The 16,522-nt window shown below is 43.4% G+C and overlaps 1 long non-coding RNA gene across 1 annotated transcript in view; it reads left to right on the top strand.

Annotated features, from left to right (window-relative positions):
* The window catches only part of LOC145357976 (uncharacterized), a 48,230-nt gene extending 34,035 nt beyond the window's left edge, over window positions 1-14,195 (top strand). Inside the window, exon 3 of the long non-coding RNA XR_013889403.1 lies at window positions 14,037-14,195. This is a non-coding gene — a long non-coding RNA (uncharacterized LOC145357976). The remainder of the gene's footprint in view (window positions 1-14,036) is intronic.
* The last annotated feature ends 2,327 nt before the right edge of the window (window positions 14,196-16,522 follow it).

The following is a 16,522-nucleotide window of genomic DNA, read 5'->3' as shown; positions in this document are numbered from 1 at the left end:
GCATTCGCCATGCTAAATTCTCTCTGTGTACACGAACAAGTGCTGCAGTGTGGCAACTAGGGGATTTTCACAGTAACTTCATTGCAGGGTGAATGTAAGTCTATTTGTGACTAATAAATAAACTTAATTTAATACCAAATTGCTGTGGAATTATTTCAGACAATAGACTATTTTCCAAATTGTCTTGTCAGAATCAGTGTTTAATCAGATGGTACAATTATGACAATTTATTGAATCCACATCTAATTGTGTCAAACAGTTATTGATTATTTTATTGGTTGGGCAAAAGAAACTTTGAATACTAAAGTAACATTGTTAACATTCTCCTGTTAACCTTTTTGCTCATAGCTTCGATTAGTTTGCTTGCAGGAATAAAGAAATACCCAGAAAAAAGTATTCAATATTCACCGAACGTCAATGACTATGATTGATTTTTCATTTCTAATGTTACATTTCATAAATTACTGTGCTGACATCTGATACATTCTGTTCTTTTTTTAAATGATGGAAACTAAGGACATCAAATTGTTCTAATCATTTCTGTCCTCCACTTTTAGGCCTGAAGGGAGTTTAACTACTGTGTTGAAATTAAACCCATTTATGTACCCTTGCCATTTATATTAACTACAGATGCTCCGCTGAATATTCGCAATCCTGCTAATTCACTAGTTTTTTTTTTGAAGCATTTCAGCAGGGAAGGCATTTCACATTTCTGCTCTTCCACAATAAAAACAATTCCTCAATGTCTCAAGCTGTTGAGTTGGTATTTGTGCCTTCCACTTCTACATTCATGTCCCTACAACCTGAGTCAGGAACATGTATCGTGCTTAGTAAAGGCATGGCACATTTGTAACTTTATACGTTGTGTGTATTCAGCATGGAATGTTCTGGAACAGACATCTCTTCTAAAAGTGGGCATTAAGAGGCTGCCAAGTTGGCTACCAATGGTCAGGTGACTTTTGCAATTTCTGTATGGACTACCTCAAGTCTCTGAAAAGTTCCTAATTGGATTACCATGGGTGAAAATGCCCTTTGGATTTTTTAAACATGTATTTGTTCACGGAATGTGGTCATCGCTGGCTGGCCAGCATTTATTGCCCATCCCTAGTTGCCCTTGAGGAGGTGGAGGTGAGCTGCTTCTAGAACCACTGCAGTAGAAACACTCACCACAGTGTTAGAAAGCGAGTTTCAGGATTTTAAGTGGTCCTTGACCATATGTTACAAAGCAACTGCGATGCAGTTCCAAGTCAGGACAGTGCCTGGCTTGAAGGGGAATATAAAAGTGGTTGTGATCCCATGCATCTCCATCCTTTTTGTTCTAGGTGATGGAGGTTCTGCGCTCTGAAAGTATTGTCAAAGGAGCCTTGGTGAATTGGACCTTGCAGCTGGTGCACAATGCTGCCATTTTGCATTGGTGATGGAGGAGGGAGTGAATGTTGAAGGTGGTGGAAGGAATCAAATAAGCTGCTTGGCCTTAGAGGATATTGAGCTGAGTACCGTTGGAGGCAAGTGGAGAATATTCTATCACAATCCTGATTTTTGTCTTTTAGATGGCGGAAAGGCTTTGGGAGATGGGAAGTAAATTACTCACTGCAGAACTCCCAGCCTCTGGCCGGCTCCTATAACCACATTATTAATATGGCTGGTCTAGTTTAGTTTTTAGTCAATATTAACTGAAAGGATGTTGATAGAGAGAGATTCAGCAATAGTAATGCCATTGAATGTCAATGGGAGGGTTAAATCCCCACTTGTTGGAGAAATCCATTGTCTGGTACTTGTGTGGCATGGATGTTGCTTACTCATTATCAGCCCAGTCCTGAATATTGTCCAGGTCTTTCTACATATGGTCACGGAACTCTTCAGTATCAGATGAATTTCAAATGGTATTGGAAATTGTGCAATTATCTGTGAACATCCCCACTTTTGATCTTATGATGGAGGAAAGGTTATTGATGAAGCATTTGAAGATAGTTGGGCCTTGGAAACTACCCCGAGGAATACTGTAGTAATGCCTTTGAATTGAATGATTAACCTCCAGCAATCGCAATCATCTTTCTCTGTGCTAGGTCTGACTCCAGCCAATGAAGAGAATACCCACGATTACTATTGACTTTGCTGAGGCTCTCTGATGCCACACTCAGCCAAATATGGTCTAAATTCAGGGCAGTCACTCCCATCACCCCTCTGGGATTCAGCTCTTTTGCCCATGTTTAGACCAAGGCTGTAATGAGGTAAGAAGCTGTGAGACCGTGGTGGAACCCAAACTGAGCATCAGTGAGCAGGTTACTGTTGGATATGTGCTGCTTGATAGCACTATCAGTGACATTTTTCATCACTTTGCTGATGACCAACAGTAAACTGATAGGGCAATGGATTAGTCCTGATTTTGTGGACAAGACATACCTGGGCAATATTCCATATTGTCGGGTAAACGCCATTGTTGTAGTTGTACTGGAACAGTTTGGCTATGGTACGGAGCGTCTGTAGTTAATATAAATGGCTATGGTATTGTCAAGGCCCCCAGCCTTTGCAGAATCCAATGCATTCAGCCATTGCTTGATGCCACATGGAATGAATCAAATTGATTGATGACTGGCATTCAGATACTGGGGATCACGGAAGAAGCCGAGATCAATCACACACTTTGCAGCTCTGACCAAAGATGGTTGCAAATGCTTCAGCCTTTTGCGCTGATGTGCTGGGTTCTGCCATCATTGAGGATGGGGATATGTGTGGACCCTTTTCCACCTGCTGTTATTTAATTGAACATCACCAGTCAAGACAGAATATGGCAGGACAAAAGAGCTTTGATCTGATCCATTGATTGGGGGATAATTTAGCCCTGTCTATTGTTTGCTGCTTCCACTATTGTCCATGACTAATAATGAAATTAATCCTGTGCTGCAGTGTCTCCAGGTTGACACCTCATATTCAGGTCTGCCTAAATCCTGAATTACCTTCCATACTCTTCTTTGAACCATGTTCGATTCCTTCGATTGATAGTAATGATAGAGTGAGAGATAGGTGTGGCTACATATCAAGACAAATTCCTTCAACATCGAATTCAACAACTTCAGATGATTAGCTCTATCCCACTTTGACTGCTTTGTTTCCATTTTATTTCTTTATTGTCTTTCTTCTTTCCTCCCCCAACTCTTTCCCCCTTTTTAATCCCCCTTTGCTTCCCCTTTCTTCTCAATTTCACCTCTCTCCCACCCTTCTCCCTCCTCCCCCACATTTTCATCTGTCACAGCTTACCCTCTGATTTCAGCTTCTCTGCCGTTTGGCCATTCACACCTTCTATTCTCTCTATGGGCTGCTATTAGCAGCCTTTCCCCTTGTTTTTGTGGCTATGACTCGTCTTTCATTCCCTCACCCTACACTATAAATATCTCTCATTTTCTATGCCTTTTAGATTTGACAAAGGGTCAGCTGGACTCAAAACATCAGTTCTTTTCTCTCCTTACAGATGCTGTCAGACCTGCTGAGATTTTCCAGCATTTTCTCTTTTAGTTTTAAAATCTATCTGTGGTATTCACATTTTCTGCAGTTTGTGGACTCTCACAAAACTAAAACTTTGTGGACTCTCAGGCTTATTGTCTCTGATCTTGAAACTTATTAACAAGAGCTATAGAGAAGTCAGTCAAATCATACCAAGTGTGAATGGCAATCATCCAGTTTGCTTACTACAGCAATGGCTTCTAAATCTAAATTATTCTGTGTGGGCAACAGAAATATTGATCAACTGACCAAACCTGTCTCCAGGTAACTAAATCTTATTACTCCAAGAAAAGTGAGAAACCAGTCAATCTGGAGAGATATGGGCAATATCATCAACTTAAAAAAAAAACTGGAGACTCTGACATCTTAATATTTCCAAGCCTGTTACATTTAAAGTCCAACAGTATAGAAAACCAACCTCATTGTAATAGGGATATAAAAAACTAATTTTATAACCAGTGGGAGTCTGCACATTCTCCCCATTCTGCGTGGATTTCCTCCGGGTGCTCCGGTTTCCTCCCACACTCCAAAGATATGCAGGTTAGGTAGATGGACCATAACCAATGCACAGGATTACAGGGATAGGGTGGAGGATTGGGCCTAGCTAGGGTGCTCTTTCAGAGGGTCAGTTCAGACACAATCTGTCAAATGGCCTCTTCTGCAGTGCAGGGATTCTATGATTCGATGACTTGTTGAAGATCCATTTTTTCAAGGGAATTCTGCAACCTCTCTGATATACAACTCCAGTTACTAAAACCACCTGGGCTGTCCTTCTGGAGCGAGAACACCACCTTCACTAGATCTCCATTCGTGCTTTTTCTCAAAATGAGCCAAACTTGTGATTTACAAGCTATCCTTTTATTTAAGCATTGTAAAACTACGTCATTCTCTTTAACTCTATGTTTTGAGTGCGTGTGTGTGTGAACATAAGAACATAAGAAATAGGAGCAGGAGTAGGCCATCTAGACCTTCGAGCCTGCCCCGCCATTCAATAAGATCATGGCTGATCTGTCGTGGCTCAGTTCCACATTCCCGCCCTCTCCCCATAACCCTTAATCCCCTCTCTTATCAAAAACCCATCAACCCGCGTCTTAAAAATATTTAGCGAGGTAGCCTCCACCACTTCAACGGGCAGAGAATTCCAGAGATTCACCACCCTTTGAGTGAAGAAGTTCCTCCTCAACTCCGTTCTAAACCGCCCCCCCTTTATCTTGAGGCTGTGCCCCCTAGTCCTATTATCCTTTCTAAGCGGGAAGAGTCTCTCCACCTCTATCCTATCCATCCCATTCATCATCTTATACGTCTCAATGAGATCTCCCCTCATTCTTCTAAACTCTAACGAGTACAAGCCTAGTTTATTCAGCCTCTCCTCATAGCTCAACCCCTTCAACTCCGGCATCAGCCTAGTAAACCTCCTCTGCACTCCCTCCAAGGCCAAAATATCCTTGCGTAAGTACGGCGCCCAAAACTGCACACAGTTTTTGTGTGTGTGTGTGTGAGTGTGGATGAGTGAGTGCAACTGCCAAGTGAGCGATGTAGCATTAGACTTTCAAGATGGATGAGTGAATAAATAATCTTCTTTTATTTGAGCCCATGAAAGTTTACAACTGATGGTTCAAAGTGACCACACATTTAGAATCAAAGAGTTCTGACAGGGCAGAAAGAGGCCATTCAACCTGTTTAGTCTGCACCTACTCTCTGACAGAGTACCTTAACCAGACCCTCTCCCCCTGCCCTATCTCGAGAACCTCACACATTTACCACGGCTAAGGCATCTAACTGACACATCTGGGGACACGAAGGACAATTTAGCATGGCCAATCCATCCATTCTGCACACCTTTGGACTGTGGGAGGAAACCAGGAGCACCCGAGGAAACCCATGCAGACAGGAGAACAACGCGCAAACTCCACACAGATAGTCACCGTGGCCAGGATTGAACCCGGGTCCTATAGCTGTGGGGCAGCAGCGCTGACCATTGTGCTACTGGTTGCCCACAAGTTCAAAACACATCCTCCTTTTTAAAAGCACATAGATTACAGGCAAATAAGAGAAGGGAATGAAAGTTTCAGTTCCCCACCTCCCTGTGCATAACACGTGGCTACGGATCAGAGCTCATGCCTTAAAGCAAAACACACTGCAAGTGTTGAGCAGAAGGTGACAGTTCATTTGTATCCTTAGTAGATAAAATCTAACAATTCACTAACAAGAAATGTATTACATTTTGAGTAAGGGATTAGCTACATGATATCATATTAACAAGCTTCAAGCAAGATTTAAAGTGCCAAAGTTATTTTCAATTTGCAATGAGAATAGTTGTGTGAAATGGATTCCCACCACATTATTTTGTTAACACAAGTTTTCTAGCTCCTTTCATAAAAAGACTGGAATGATTAAACAAGAGTCTAAACTAAGCAGGATCTATATGTAAAGAAGACCAATTGCTCTATGAAACCTGGTGAATTAAATGATACTGATAACTTGTGCTGTATTACTGGATTGCCATGATGTGGAGATGTCGGTGTTGGACTGAGGTGAACACAGTAAGAAGTCTCACAACATCAGGTTAAAGTCCAACAGGTTTATTTGAAAGTAAACGCCACAAACTTTCGGAACGCTGTTCCTTCGTCAGGTGAGTGGAGATTTCTGACCAGAAACAGGGCATATAAAGGCACACACAGTTTACAGAATTCTGATTAGAATGCGAGTCTTTACAGCTAATCAATTCTTAAAGGTGCAGACAATGTGAGTGGAGATAGCATTTAGCATAGGTTAAAGAGAAGTGTATTGTCTCCAGACAGGACAGTAAGTGAGATGTTGCAAGTTCAGGCAAGCCATGGGGGTTACAGATAATGTGACATGAACCCAAGATCCCGGTTGAGGCTGTCCTCACGTGTACAGAACTTGGCTATCAGTTTCTGCTCAGCATATGTTGTCATACGACAGTGCAGAGTCATTTACTATCAAATAAACCTGTTGGACTTTAACCTGGTGTTGTGAGACTTTTTATTGGATTGTGACAGGGAACTATTTCAGTTAGAAATATTCAGCTAAAGGGCTACTGAACAATCACAGTGGTGAGTGGCACAGCAGTTAGCGCTGCTGCTTTACAGTGTGAGGGATCCGGGTTCAATTCCGACTTTGAACAACTACTTGTGTGGAGTTTGTACGTTCTCCCCGTGTCTGCATAGGTTTCCTCTGGGTGCTCCAATTTCCTTCCACAGTCCAAAGATGTGTGGATAAGGTGGCTTGGCCATGATAAGTTGCCCCTTGTCAGGAGGGATTAACAGGATAAATATGTGGGGATAGGGCCTAGGTGATATTGTTGTTGATGCAGGTTCTATGGGCCAAAAGGCCTCCTTCTGCACTGTAGGGATTCTATTTAACATTCCATTGCCTGGGGTGTCTACCGGGTCTGCTAAAAGCATAGCTGCCAACGGCCAAACAAAATGAGTGATCCATAAAGTCCAGAGGTGGAGGATCACAGAGCTCTTGGAGAATTGTGGGCTGGCAAATTTTATATGAAAGGGTAAAGCCATCCAGGGATTTAAACATGGGGATAAGCATTTTAAAATTGCAGCTTCAATGGTCTGAAAGCCAGTGTAGTCCACAAGTGCAGCAATGAAGGGTGTAGTTAAATTCAGTTTAGATTAAATGCAGCAGGGGTGTGAGTGAGCTCAAGTAGATGGGAGGCAGACATGGAGGTTGTTAGTCAACAAAGCATGGAAGATGGTTTCAGCAGCTGACAAGAGGTGTGTGCAGAGATTCCTGAATTTTTACAAAAAGCAACATATCCCTTTGTCTCTACAAAAATATCACTCTAATAAAATTGACAGGATTGGAAAATGTCCCATTCACACTCATATATATCCCTTTCCTAATATAATGTATTCCTTTGTGGCAAGATAAAAGGTATGAATAAAGTAGACATGGAGTGATGCTTCCTCTTGCGAGACATTCGAGGGCAAGAGGTTATAGTCTTAGGATAAGAGGTAGGAAATTTAGAACAGAGCTGAGGAAAAACTACTTCTCTCAAAGAGTCGTGAATCAGTGGAATTCGCTACGCCATAGTGCGGTGGATGCTGGAACAGTGAGTAAAGTTAAGGAGAAATTAGATTTTTAATTGGTAATGGATATTGGGAGAAGGCAGAAAAACGGGGATGAGGAGTACGTCAGTCATGACTGAATGGCGGAGCGGACTCGATGGGCTGAATGGTATAATTCGGCTCCTACATCTTATGAATTTATCAAGCTGCCACATCACATAAGAACATAAGAAATAGGAGCAGGAGTAGGCCATCTGGCCCTTCGAGCCTGCCCCGCTATTCAATAAGATCATGGCTGATCTGTCGTGGCTCAGTTCCACATTCCCGCCCTCTCCCCATAACCCTTAATCCCCTCTCTTATCAAAAACCCATCAACCCGCTTCTTAAAAATATTTAGCGAGGTAGCCTCCACCACTTCAACGGGCAGAGAATTCCAGAGATTCACCACCCTTTGAGTGAAGAAGTTCTTCCTCAACTCCGTTCTAAACCGCCCCCCCTTTATCTTGAGGCTGTGCTCCCTAGTCCTACTGTCCTTTCTGAGCGGGAAGAGTCTCTCCACCTCTATCCTATCCATCCCATTCATCATCTTATACGTCTCAATGAGATCACAGAGTGCTCTCAAAACAAATTCTAAATGTCGAACGGGCAAGAAAATGGTAGGTTTTCTCCCCGTTTTTTGCAGCGCAGTGAGTTATGTGAATTTATTGCATGACAGAAACTATCATGTGAATTTCGCCAGTGGAGGTGTGGAGCCTCAGCTCGCCTGTGAAGCCAATCGAACAGCAGCGTGCCGGTAAGATCTCACTCCACATCTTTTTCATACAGAAAATGCAAAGCGTCATTGTGATGCCTGAATATTTAATAGCTCTAAACTTGTTTCTGCAAAACAAATTTCTCTCATTTCCGCTGCAAATTAAGTCTGCTGGTTTCCCCCTTGGAATTATCCACTGAAATGGTATACACTGATAACATCAGCAGGAGAATCGGTATGGAAGAGTTACTAATCCTAACACTTTGAAAGTGTCAGATTAAAACCAATATCATTAGTCTGACATACTTCCACTTCCACAACCATTACATTTGAACTGAGCATGTTAGTTCAACCTCCTGTGAGTAAACTATTTCCCTATAATATGCTGCAAAGTAAGTTGTCACTAATTATAATCATGTTACAATAGCAGATGCTGATCACACTGTGTGACTGGAGTGTTGCACAGGCCCGTTTATCACCAATGCAACAACTTGGGTGCACTGGGAAAACAAAGAGCAGCATGGTGGCACAGTGATTAGCACTGCTGCCTCACAGCACCAGGGACCCGGATTTGATTCCCAGTTTGGGTCACTGCTTGTGTGGGGTTTGCACGTTCCCCCCCGTGTCTGTGGGTTTCCTCCGGGTGCTCCAGTTTCCTTCCACAGTCCAAAGATGTGCAGGTTAGGTGGATTAGCCAGGCTACAATGTTCCTTAGTGTCAGGGAGACTAGCTAGGGTAAATGGATGGGGTTATGGGGATAGGGTGGGATTGTGGTCGGTGCAGACTCAATGGGCCGAATAGCCTTCTTCTGCACTGTAGGATTCTACGATACTATTCTATGAAAGCTCCCCAAAACGGAACACTATCACTGACCCTCTGTGTAAAATGAGTTTCAAGGACAAATGATTATGTTCAGATTGCATACAGCACTCAGGCTTTGTTACTACAGTTCTATTGTAACATCTGAGCTTCCAGTTACAAATGCCAAACACGTATAGCTCCGGACAACCGGGGGTTTGAAATTGAAGAGTGGAATATCTAATGCGCTGTGGAAGTGCATTGCCCATGACAAGCAGCCACATCTCTTGACAAGCCAGCTCAATGATCAGGCAGCTCCGGAAAATATATGAAACAGCTTTGATCAAGGAACTTCCCAGCTGGAATCATACATATAAAAAAAATCGCTGCGGCGTCCAACACCTCCAGGTTTGATGAGGAAAGATGTCAGAGAAGCTGCTTGGGCCGGGGGAGGGGGTTGGGTTTGACTTCAGTTCGATAAACAGCAGCAGAATTCTCGATCGGTGTCAAAACGGCATCGGCACCGTTCTGCAATCAGAAAAGCTACTTAGCCTTGACGTTAAGCCCCAGTTTGTGCACAGCTCGCCAAGCAGAAAGTAGATTCCAAACTCTGAGAACACTGACTGACACGTCAATTCAATACTTGCAGCAACCAGCAAGCTCTCGACACTCGGCACAAATTGCTCCTTAATTGATGGGGAGCAAAGTCAAAACTATATTTATGTCAAGGCTCAGCTTCGTAATCTGGATTTTGTATTGAACTTCACATTGATAAAACTTCTCCATTGACATCAATTCACCTAACCCACGAGACAGACTTTCTTTTCATTCAACGCAATGCTTGCAAATATCAAACCTTTAATTGATACAGAAATAAGACAAGCTTGTGTACCACGACATTCTATGTTTCAGCATTTTGCTGGTGGGCTGCATGTGATGATTCATGACTGCCCCATGTCATGTTCGCTGATGTTGGATTTCAGTGCTGACTCCCCAGTGACATTTTGTTTCATCTGTAGACTTGAGACATGAAGATTTTATATTTTGATGGTGTGGAAACATTGGTCCCTTCGAGGTTAGGGGGCAGCGTGACACGGTGGTACAGTGGTTAGCACTGCTGCTTCACAGCTCCAGGGACCTGGGTTCGATTCCCAGCTTGGGTCCCTGTCTTTGTGGAGTTTGCACATTCTCCTCGTGTCTGCATGGGTTTTCTCCAGGTGCTCTGGTTTCCTCCCACAGTCCAAAGATGTGCAGGTTAAGTTGATTGGCCATGCTAAAAATTGCCCCTTAGACTCCTGAGATGCATAAGTTAGAGGGATTACTGGGTAAATATGTAGAGATATGGAGGTAGGGCCTGGGTGGAATGATGGTCTGTCCAGACTCAATGGGCCAAATGACCTCTTTCTGGTCTGTAGGGTTTCTAAAATGCACCAGGGCCCGGGTTCAATTCCTGGCTTGGGCCGCTGTTTGTGCGGAGTCTGCACATTCTCCCTGTGTCTGTGTGGGTTTCCTCCAGGTGCTCCGGTTTCCTTCCATGGTCCAAAAGACTTGCTGGTTAGGGCGCATTGGCCATGCTAAGTTCTCCCTCAGTGCACCCGAACAGGTACCAGAGTGTGGCGACTAAGGGATTTTCACAGTAACTTCATTGCAGTGTTAATGTAAGCCTACTTGTGACACTAATAAATCAACTAAAAACTTAAAACTGCTGGAAATTTAATCCAACATGATATGTGCAATGAAGTTGAGAGTGTTTTTGGACTCTCAAATTAGTCTTAGCTCAGATCATTTTATTTCAGGATTGTAAGTGAAACAATCAGGAGAACATTGGCTGTCAATGTATTAAAATGGGACAATGAGGCTAGTCTACATTCCATTTTATTGTGTAAGGTTTTAAGCAAGAGTACAATAATATTATCTTTGTGAACCTTTCCCTCAAACACTTGCTGTTCACTATCAGTGACTGAGGAGATAATGACTGTTTGAGAGGGCAACACCATGATGGACCTGTTAGCTAGGAAATTCGATAACATCAAAAAGCTGCCTCATGGATCATTGAGCACAATTAACTGCACCAACTGCTTTTGACAAAGGCAACAGGCAAATTTGCCTATTAATTTGACTGCAGAGCACAGCTAATCCTAAGCGCATTATTGAGTGGCTAAATACCTGAACAAGGGGTGCAAAATCATGGCAGGGTAGGCAGGTTTGGTTTAACTTGCTCCTCTTAAAGGGGAGGTGCGATTTGGCTGGAGCAAGTGCTAGAAGTCATCCTATAAGCAATCTGAATGTAAAAAGGATGCACAAACGGCCTGAAGATTCCCTGACATAACGCTGCTTGCTTTGATGCAAGAGGTAGAGAGGAGGAAAAGTCGTATCTATCCAAAGAGGACGAGGCGGCTCTCTAGGCAAACTTTACGAAGGCAGTGGGATTAACTGTTTGTGACAGTTTGTGCCAGGAGCCTAGCACAGAGAAAAGGAATGCCATGAGAATGTGGTTAAGGTCAGAGAATGTAACTTTAACCACCATAACTCAACAACTGCATTAGCGTCACCCACTTCTCAATGCACCACATCCCCATCCTTCAAACACCAATAACCTTCACCAGCAATCTGCCACTGAATGCTGAAATCAATACACATAATACAAAACTGCATTGGTGATGTACAAGCCGGGCAAGAGGGTATGGCACAACAGCAACCTGACTGAGAACACCAAATGGCAAGGATTATTGCATCAGCTTGGCACATTGCCTTGCTTACAGCCCGGAGCCCATCTTTATCCATCAGCACACTGGAGGAGACAACTAGGGTGTAGCATTAGGTGGTCAATATCTCAGCTTCCACTGCAGCACAAGCAGAAGCCACTTACCATCTGGGTGAAGCTCAGGCTGAAGCCATGCAAGCTCAGACTGCTCCCATGATAGCTGTGGATATCAGTGCTCATAGAGTCTTCAAGCATGTCATAGCCCCTCCAACACATTACCCAGATTGTTGATACATTTCCCGAAGGGAGTGGCAGTGAAGCCATAGAGCACAAACTTACTGCACTCTCTCAAAATGACGCCATTCACCCTTCCTGTAGAAGGAAGATCTGGCTCCTAAAGGGTTAACATTGGACTGAGGATAGTATCATCCACACAATAATGTATGAGGCCATATGACCTAGAACTGAAGCTTGTCTAGAGATAGGTAGTAATAGATGGCCAAGTGTGGAGTACTCCACACTTTTACGTCTACTGTAAATATGTGCACAGTTCATAAAGATTAATTTGTAACTTCAACAAGCCTGCTTACTGGTGTTCAAGCAATACAAGCCATGGACATAAAAACAGATCACTCCACCAGTGTCCTTGCCAATGCCATTCAGGCAGCCAGCATAGAATGCTGCCACCCATGCTAGTGCTCTCCAAAACTGGGACATTTTAGAGTTTAGATATTTGAGGTTAACTGAGAAGACCACCTGCAGTGTCCCCCATTGAAAGTCAGAAGCCTCCTCCCCACCAGCCATGCAGAAGCCAAGAACACCAGAGGGTTAATTTTGCGGCTGGTCATGCCAATGGGATTCTCTGGTCCTGCTGTAGTGAATGGAGATTTAGCTGAGCGCCAAATTCTCTGTCCTCGCTTACAATGGCGGCAGGGCGTGAATGGCCGGGAAATTCCAGCCCAGAGTCGCAAAGGCACATGGAAGGCATTTACTAAGGGAATGTTCAAGAAAAATGAGTGCTCATTTCTATGCAATGTGGCACAATTTGATTCATAAAGTTGGTTTGGAATGTTAATTTTACGGTAGCTTTCAGATTTTGCATTTGACCAAGTGAACACTGATGAAACACCTGCAAAGGATGGTAAGTTGTGAAACTGTCAATGAATGGGAAATTGGAGTTTTGTTCTTATTAATTCATTCATGAGACATGGGTGTTGCTGACTGGCCAGCATATATTGCCCGTCCCTAGTTGCCCTTGAACTGAGTCACTTGCTGGGCCATTTCAGAGGGCAATTGAGAGTCAACCACATTGCTGTGGCTCTGGAGTCACACGTAGACCAGACCAAGTAAGGACGGCAGATTTCCTTCTATAAAGGACATCAGTGAACCAGATGAGTTTTTCCGAGAATCGATATGGTCATCGGTAGATTCTTAATTCCAGCTCTTTTTTACTTGAATTCAAGTTCCACCATCTGCCATGGCAGGATTCGAACCTGGATCCCCAGTACATCAGCAGAGTTTCTAGATTAATAGTCTGGCAAAAACACCATTAGGCCACTGCCTCCCCATATCTGCTAATATCACACACTGATTAATTGATCATTTACAGTCCACCCAGAAAGAGACTGCGTCAGTTGTCCCCTCCTGTTCTCAAGTACTTCATCTCCCCCCCTTAACTGGTCACAGTGGAGCTGGTGGCAAGTACTGTGTTCTGGTGATATTATGCAGCGTGCAGCAAGCCAGCACAAGTCTTGACATGCATTCAGCTGAGTACCGCAGGGCTCCTCCTGAGTGCTCCTCAGAGCTGAAGCATTATTTAAGCTTTATTTTACATTTTACGTTAAGATTAAGAACAAGCACTTCACAGCAGAAGGATAGAGTTGAATTCAATCATCTCTGTCATATCTGCATTTAAGCCAGACCAAGAGTGACAAAAGATATTGGCTATTCAGAAAATCATTAGATTGACACTGGCACGAGAGAAAGATGGCAGAGTCACCAGATCGAATGTTTTAATGACCTTCCTCCACTGCAGAATTAGTCTTTGGCAAGAATACAATTGAGCAAAGATTCTCTTGCATTACTTTGCTGGGCCATGCAGTGCTATTTTAAGCAGCAATGCATAACTAGGTGGAGACTGTAAAACATCAATTACTTTTCTGCCTGTCAGAACATTAACGAGGCTTGCAAAGGTCAGAATCTGTCCAATAATCTATGTTATCCTTTACTTCCGCAGTTTGCGAAAGGTCAGGCAGCTTTATTACCATCCCAAACTGAAAACTGTGAAATTATCTAGATTAGCACAAAAACACATCTATCAACATGAGTCAGCTCCGTGCAAGCGAATATCCTGTTCAACCTACCGAAAATTGCACTGAGAAACTCCCAGGACATATCGTAAGACTTGTCTGTCATCAGATCCCCGGGAATATTCTGATTCTACAAACTGTTAACAGCTTGACCTTAGTCTCAACTTGGAGCAGTTAACTCGTATTGTCTGATACACAGAAGCTGCTTCATATTCGGAGCTATACAATCTGTTGAAATTCTTTCAGTTAACAAAAGGAAACACCACAATTGTTGCCACTTCTATCGTGCCTTATCACTCTTCAATGTCTCAAAGCACGTCGTGGGAAGAATGACTTTTAAAGTGATGTGACTGTTCGCAAACAATGGGTGTAGATAAGGAATGCTTTGGGACTTTCAATTTCTGTTCAATTTAACAGTCCATATCACTTTAATTGAATTGCATAGGGCAACATCACACTTTGAAACATGTGATATAGTTATGGGCACCTGGCACTGGAGAAGTTCAATCTCAAGTGAACTTCTTGAGATTGTTCACTTGCCAGGGACCAGGGTTCGATTCCCGGCTGGGGTCACTGTGTGTGTGGTGTTTGCACATTCTCCCCGTGTCCACGTGGGTCCACGTATCCAGGTGCTTCGGTTTCCTCCCACAATCTGAAAGATGTGCGTGTTAGGTGGATTGGCCATGCTAAATGTCCCCTTAGCATCAGGGGGACTGGCTTGGGTAAATGCATGAGGTTATGGGGATAGGGCCTGGGTGGGATTGTACTTGGTGCAGACTCAATGGGCCGAATTCCTTCCTTGTGCATTGTAGGATTCTATAATTCAATACCACTTTTACCAAAATCGGTTTATATGACGCCACGCATTAACCGCACATAGTATTTGTTTCTGCAGCAACTTGAGCCTAATAACCATCTAAGGAATATTGGACGTAGGAACATAGGATTTAGGGGCCTGAGCTTGCCTTTCAATAAAATCGTGGCTTATCTTGTTTCTGTCTCAACCTCCTTGTTTATCAAAAATCTGTCTCCCTCTGTCATGAATAAATTTAATGACCCAGCCTCCGCTGCTTTCACAGGAAGGGAATTTCACATACTAACAAGCATTTGAGAGAAAATTAAATTCTCCTTATCTCCATCTTAAACAGGAAACACCTGATTGTTAAATCCCTACTGTGCAGAAGAGGCCATTTGGCCTATCGAGTCTGCACTGATTCCCCAATGGAGTATGTTGTCCAGGCTCCCTCTCCTACCTTATCCCCCTAACTCCACACATTTACTATGGCTGATCTATCTAACCAAGACAAGTTGGGACACAGAGGGGCAATTTAGCATGGTCAATCCACATAACCTGCACAGCTTTGGGTTGTGGGAGTAAACCAAAGCACCCGGAGGAAACCCACGCAGACACAGCGAGAATGTGCAAACTCCGCGCAGACAGTGACCTAAACCGAGAATCGAAGCTGGGACCCTGGCACTGTGCTATTGCATTTCAACCACAAGTTAAAACATCCTCTCCGTTCCTATCTTATCAAATCCCCTCAGGATCTTGTGTGTTTTAATCCCTTATTTTCCTAAACTCCAATATGGACCAACTGCTCAACTTTTCAGTGGTCACAAAGACGGAAGGTTATCAACCTGAAATGCTAACTCTGTTTGTCTCTCCACAGATGCTGTCTGACCTCCCGAGTAATTCTAACATTTTCTCTTTTGATTTCAGTAAGCTCTTGAGGTTGTCAATAGCAGAGACAAATTACATTAGTATTACACAGTTTAAGGTATCATCATCATTCAACCAGTTACCATGACAATCAACTTGAGATCCTCGTACAATCTCCTGTTACTATATAATTAAAGGCACTCAACCAGGATGCACTATAAAATGTCACTCAAAAATAGGAGGAACAAAAACTACATGCATCACTCTGATGGGCTCTGACAAAGGGTCATCCGGACTTGAACATGGGCTCTATTCACTCTCCACAGATGCTGTCAAAGCTGCTGAGATTGTTCAGCATTTTCTGTTTTTGTTTCAGGTTCCAGCATCCGCAGTAATTTGCCTTTATCCACATGCATCGACGTTGGGTCAGAGCATCAGCAGGCTGCACTCTGAATCCTCCACAATCCAGCTCATTTTCTGGACTCACTCATGTGGAAGAACCTTGTGGAAGTGGTGGGGTCTCAGCTGTTTGCTGAAGAGCTGGCGAGAACTCTCCATTTCCTCTTTTAGAGGGCCCATTGCATCTTGTTCCACGCGGCACTTGGGAGCCAAGAATCATAGAATCCCAACAATGCAAAAGAGGCCATTCAGCCCATTGTGTCTGTACCAACTCTCTGACAGGGTGTCTTTCCCCCAGGTCCTCTCCCCTGCCCTATCCCTGTAATCCCACAGATTTCCCTTCTATCCAACACA

This window comes from Carcharhinus amblyrhynchos, chromosome 24 (genome assembly GCF_965287045.1).
Source record: "Carcharhinus amblyrhynchos chromosome 24, sCarAmb.v2.hapA, whole genome shotgun sequence".
Lineage (NCBI taxonomy): Eukaryota > Metazoa > Chordata > Chondrichthyes > Carcharhiniformes > Carcharhinidae > Carcharhinus > Carcharhinus amblyrhynchos.
This window is presented reverse-complemented; position numbering and strand designations above follow the sequence as displayed.